This window comes from Tauraco erythrolophus, chromosome 11, assembly GCF_009769465.1.
Source record: "Tauraco erythrolophus isolate bTauEry1 chromosome 11, bTauEry1.pri, whole genome shotgun sequence".
Lineage (NCBI taxonomy): Eukaryota > Metazoa > Chordata > Aves > Musophagiformes > Musophagidae > Tauraco > Tauraco erythrolophus.
This window is the reverse complement of record NC_141475.1, coordinates 2,744,412-2,750,744: the sequence shown is the minus strand read 5'-3', so window position 1 is coordinate 2,750,744 and position 6,333 is coordinate 2,744,412.

Sequence of the window (6,333 nt, the reverse complement as noted above, 5' to 3'; positions counted from 1 at the left end):
AGCCGGCCCTGCCGACTGCACCATGGGTGCTCTGCCAAAGCCGACCCTAATGAAGAGGTTACAAGTCACCTTTGAAAGGAAATCGCAGGAGGGATCCGTTTCCTAAAGCAGAGGAAGGAGCCGCGTTTCGGCCCCGGGGACGGGGACGGGGGGGTCTGGTTTCAGAGCGTGCCCCCCGGCTCCCCCCTCCTCTCTCTCTGCCCTTTTCAGCTTGGAGCACTTGTCTGCGCTCAAATCCCCCAGCAGCAGCGTTCGCTGGGGGGGATTCGCTTCCCAGCGCTGGCAGAAATCCTTAAAAGGCTTGCTCTTTTGATCCTCTCCCCCCGGCAGAAACTTAAAGGATGCTTAGGAATAGAAATAATAACCAGTAACGGCAGGAGGAGGAGGGTGGCAGCTGCGGTGGGGGGAGAGGGGCTAGAAATTGGGCACGAGGAGCTGTTGGCAGTGGGGGGGGGATCAGCCTTTGCAGGGCTGCTCGGTGTGCGAAGTGACTGGAGGGAAGAGAATTGCAGGGAGCCAAAAACATCAACCTCCCTCTGCCCCAAGGGACCTGGAAAAAAAAAAAAAAAATCGACCTCCCTCTGCCGCCGTCAGCCTGGCTCTCCGGGGTAGCTGGAGACTGCTTGTGGAAAAGGAAAGTTGTGCAAATCCCTGCCTTTCTAGAAAGTCTCCCAGCCCTACAAAACGGGGGACAGGAAGGGTTACAGTGCGGGTTACTGGGCTCAGCTGGCCCCTGTGGCTCAGAGAAGGGGCTGGCAGGGAGATGCTTTTCTAATTTTACCGCTGGCCCCCGTCCCACCCGCGCTGCCAGCCCCGGCTGGCTTGGCCGGTGGTCCCAGGGGAGCGATAGCACCTGTGGGCTGAAGGACTCTCCAGCAGCGTTAGGAAGGGGTGCGGGAGGCACTGATTGGCAAAAGGGGGTTTGGGGAGCTCAACACATGCAAAATGCCTTGTTGTGGGTGCTTTTTGGGCAGGAGTGTGAGTGGAACTGGGTTCCTCTGCCTTTGGACTGGGTAAGTTGTTGTCCTGGATCCACAGGCAGGAGCTGGTACTACTGCCTGGTGTTAGGTTACTCATGTTCACAGACACGGGTTTTCCCCGTGGATCTCTATATAAATCCTGTTCCCTCCCAATCTCCTGCCCCGTTTCTGTCCCTGAGCCCCTTCCAAAGCACGGACAGCCGATACGCCCCCGTGCTCGCCTGCAAATCCAGCCCTAAGCAGCTCCAGAAATAGCGCGCGTGGCTGCGGGGAACCTTCCTCCATCCAGCTTTGCTAGTGCACCTTCACATGGTCCTGCACCCCCTGCCACCCCCTGGCCCATGCCCGTGGCATCGCTGCCGAGAGCGGAGCGTCAGGGCTGGGACGTTGCCCGTAACCCCCAGTAACACAGCGCAAGTCCCGTGCTGGGGGTGGATAGTCCTGTCGTTGGGGTCCAGGTCGTGGGTTTGTTCTTTGGTTTGTGTGTCGGAGCGATTCCAGGTTTGAAGGTCCCTGGTGCAGCTCTGGCTGGAAGGAGCTGGCTGGGGGTGGTTAAAGCAGAGGAGGAGGAGGCAGGGAGACACAGATGCATGCTGAGATGCACGGAGCTCCACCAGGCACACTTTCCAAGCCACCTGGGGCTTGCCTGTCTCCAGTTCAGGTCCCTGAGATTTATTGCTGGAGTGACTTTCTAATGGCAGTTTCACCATCTGCCTGTTGGCCTTTAGCACCCCCCTCTCACCTGTCACCCAGCCCGCTGCTGCCCGGGCCGCCTGGCGACAAGCACCCTTTCCTCCCCATTGCCCCAGCTGCTCGTCCGAGGCTCAGCCCATGTTCCTGCGGGTCTCGTCTCTCTAATCTTCCCACATAGGACAGCCTGATCTCCTCAACTACTCGTTGGTGAGGCTGATCCTAACTCAGTTGTTGTCCAGGTCCTGTCCCAAACTCTGCTCCGGCCAACGCATCTTCCCACCAACCCACTTTGCTCTGCCGCCGCCTCCCGTCGATGGTGATTTCCCTGCATGTCCTGGCCTCGCTTCTCCAGCAAAGCAGCTCGCTCCTTCTCCAGGGCTTCTCTTCCCCTCCAGTTCCAGAAACGTGATGGCTCAGTGACAACAAGAAGGAAAAAAAAAAAACCTAGTGGGGACCTTGATAAAAGGAGGTTTTGCTGGTGCACCCCAAGTCACACTGAGAACGTGAGCTGAGCTCGGTGCAGACGCCCAAAGGAACGTTGTGGTGGCACCAGCTGATGTTAAGCTGATGCATTTCTTCCTTGGCAGCTCTGAGATTGGAGAGTCCGAAATTGGTAGAGTCTTCTTTTCCTTCTCTTGCTGGTGAGCCAGCTGCTGCTGGCCCGGCAGCGGTACCACAGCCTGCGCACCGCTCCGCACCGGCCTCGGCTGCGTTCAACCAAAATGTGTTCCCAGCACAAGGCAAACATCTGCAGGAAGTTTCTGCTTTCCCAAAAACAAACAATCATGGGGGAGAAGGTAGTTGGCTTTGGAGGGCGTTCTTGCATTTTCTTTTCTCCTGTTTTTTCCCAGCAAAAGGATGCCTCGAGGGAGGTTTCTGATCGTATTTTTGTGATGGTGCGAAGGCAGAGGCTCTGCTCGAGGTGGGTGCTGGCTTGTTGGAGAGGTTTTTTTACAGCAATGTGATTTCTCATGCCTAGGAAACCTGTCGTTGGCCTGGGGTAAGGTCACATCTGTCTGCGTGCCAGGATATTTTGAGGAGGGAAAGAAGAAAGCCTTTTGTTGCCGTGTTGATTTTAAAATAAAGGCAGCTCTTTGAATTTGCTGCAGGATTTAAACTGTTCGCCTTAGTCCCAGCGAGATGAATTAATGGCCAGAGAACAAGAGAAGCTATCAGAGTGGCATGATTACACGTATTTACCACATGGCTGTCATTTCTCCAGGGGTGATCCGGGGGAGAGAGAGACACCGTATAAATGTAGAGCGAGAATTAGGTTATTTCAGTCCCATTGGGTAGAAAGGAAAATTGCAGGCTGCGTTCCCCAAGAAAGCGTTTTTTAACTCTTCTGCAGGTGTTCTGCCTTTGCTGCGGTCCGTAAAGGCTCCAGCAGAAGGTGTGGTGGGAAGATGCTCTGCCTTTGCCACGCCAAAAGGTGGCTGCTGGAGACCTTGGTCCTGCTAAGGCTGTGGTTGAGGGTGCCCAGATGCTTCTCCAAGGCAGTGGTGGCTGCCTGCACCTGGAAAACTGCTAGGGCTGCCCTTCTCCTCAGTGCAGAGACATGGGGCATGTTCTCCTGACCTGCTCTAGCTGTCCACCCTGGGGGCGATAGCTTACACCCTGGTGGTGGGGGTCTTCTCCACTGTGTGGAGGGGAAGCCTGGGCACATAACTCCAGTGGAGGCAACGCCAATGTCATCTAAAGATGAATCCCAGCCCCTTTAAATCAGTTTGGAACTCAACATGCCCTTGATGACGCCTTTGGTGGTAGGCAAACACTCATCACTTTAAAGTTTTGCCTTTCGTTTGATGCTTCATGATTCCTGGGTCACGCCAAATAACATGCCCATGTCCCCCACCTGTGCCACCCATGAAGACATTGGCAGTAGTCACCTCCAAGCCGCAGAGCCTTTGTTCCCCGTTGCTGCTCCTCCTCCTCCTTGCCCTTGTAAGCTCTTCCATACCCTTTTTGAGATGGGGGACCGAGGCTGGACGTGCTGCTCCACGTGGAGGCATACCGATGATTTCTGCCTTGTTCTCCATGCCCTTCCAGTTAAAGTCCTGCCCCAGCATTAGCTTTGCTTTGTTCACCCACCACCGAGCGGGTATTTTCACAGAACTATCCACAAAGACTCCCAAGATCTGTCTCCCGACTCAGAATAGCTCATTTAGAGCCCATTATTGTGTGCGTGCGCGTATATATTTGGAGTTTGTTTGGTGGTTTTTTTTCGTTTTTTGGGGTTTTTTTGCAGGCGTTGCTCTGCATTTGCAGCCATTGAATCTCAGCTGCCATTTCCTCTCTCGATCGCGAGTTCGCTTGGGAGCGCCGGGACGTGTCCGTGTTGTGTAACGCGTTACAATTGCACTCTGATGAGTTTTCATCTACTCTTTCGGCTTGCCTGTCCTTTCTTCCTCCCTCCAACAGAGCTGCTTCTCCTCCTCCCAGCAGCTTCCAGCCCGCAGATTGCTCGGATGCTCCGTTCATTTTGCAGCTTCTGCTGTGTCAGCAGCTGTGCTTTATGATTTAAGACGGCGGCAGAACTTTCCACTGAACTATAAACCCCTGTATTCAGTTTCCTGGTATCCACACAACTGGGAAGCTAATTGATGGCTGGGATAGTCCTGCGAGGAGAGGTCAGGCTGTATTTAGATTGCAGGGAGACAATGAGGGTGGGTGCCGAACTGGATCGAACGCCGCGAACCCCGGGAAGAAACATGGCAGGGGTGATGCTTTGATGCTGGAGCCTACCTGCCTTGGGGAAACAGCTGTCTCCAGGCAGGAGAGCTGCTGGCAGGAGGTGATGCATCTCAGGTGGGATTGCTGGTCTGTAAAAGCCAAGCCTGGTGATATGGCACAGCACTCATTCCACCGGGGAGCGTGTGGGCATCCTTGCCCTGGCTGCCTGCACTGGGATGCTGGAAGCAGCCGTGTGATGGGTACGGAGCTGGGTGAGGAGTGGAGCTGTGGCTTGGGGAATACGAGTGTCGCATCTCTGCAAATATTTCTGCAGGTTTCTGCTACGTTCCCTTTTATTCAGTGAAAAACAACATTGCTGTGATGATTGCTGCTCTTTGTTCCTTGAAGAACAAGCTTTCAGCAACTGGAGAGTCAGCAGATGCTTTGCTAATGTTTCTTAAAAATGAAAAATTCCAACGTTGATGCTCGGTGGTGGACACCTGCAGGAGCAGCTTTGTGTCCTCGGCCTCTTTGGGTCGCTAGGGCAGGACAGTCTTCCCCCTCCCCACGCCAGGGCAGCTGGATGCTGCTCAGCCTGCGGCACCGGGGGCTGAAGTCGGGGCTGCTGGGGGACGGAGGGGGCTGTTGGCAGGACATTCACCACCGAAGGTCGCCAGAGCAGGAGAGCTGTGCTGTCCTGCCTGTCAGAGCATGGATCTGTTTTCCTTCAGCGTGCTGCTCCGCTTACGTTTTGTTGGTGGCCTTTCTAGACGAGGGGAGCCGTTCTGGCCGGGCTGCGCACGGTCATTAAGAAGTTAATCCTTTTATAATCTTCAAATAACTCTTCTTTGAAGGCAATGAGGGCAAGTGTGAGGGAGGCCAGCGAGCTCACCTGGCTGCCGCTGATCCCGAGAGGAGGTTTTGTCCTCTCCCAACCACCTCCGGACCAGCTCTCCGAAAGGCGCGTTCGGCTTTTCCAGGGACAGCCTGTGTGTTCGGGGCTCGTTTGTGAAGGTGTCCCGGTAACCCGACGTGCTTTGTTGTGAAATTACCCTCGGACTACCTCGGTTAATGCATCTGAGACAGGTAGTATGGTTACAAATGTTGGAAGTGACAGAGGTGAAGAAATGAGGTGTAGAGGGAGGAAGACCATGCTGTATTTAGTTACACCACGGAGCGGGTCTCTCCCCACCCTGCAGACTGACTTTCTCGACATACTCCTCCTCCAAAACTCTGGCTCTTGTACTGTGCAAGTCTAGTGGAGGTTGTATAGCTGTTCTTTCCGAGAGTCCTCCAGAATACCCAGGCAGGTTTATTTTTTCCCTGGAAGACTGTTCCTGGTTTATTCAGGTGAGAGCTTTGCCCCTTCTAATTAAATAAGCAGCATGTCATGTCCTGGGAGATGTAGAAGGTGCTTTGCTAGACCAAGCATCATCTTTTGCACTTTATCAACATCTCTCTGCTGCAGTGATGAGCAAAGCCCTTCTTCTTGTTGACCCAGCAGACAAATGAGTTATCTCCTCTGCCCGGTCAACGTGGTATTTTCTAATCCAACGACAAATGTAAATGGAAAGCAAGTTTGGAAAAAATAAGTGCAGCTCAGTATGAGCAGCGGTGTTTCAGGGAAAGCAGATGTTGAAGTAATCAACCCTTCAGAGTGACAGTGACCCTGGAGTAACTAAAACCCCAAATCTTCCTTCCTGAGACACCATAAAAGTGGGATTGTTGTTCCTTGGGAACTTTGTCTGGAGGTGGGCATGCTCCCTGGTTGTGTTTACCTGGAGCTAGAACTGAAGGACCTGAATGGTCATTTGGAGGCAAGGTCATGAAACAGTTCTCTCTGGAGTTATTTCTTCTTAAGCCAAGGTACCAGGATGCTGTAAAAGGAGCTGGATGCTCTACATGGTGGTTGTGAACACCTGAGCTATTAGATGAGCTGGCAACACAATGGTGGCAACAGAAGCAAGTACTCTGATGACTTAGAGAA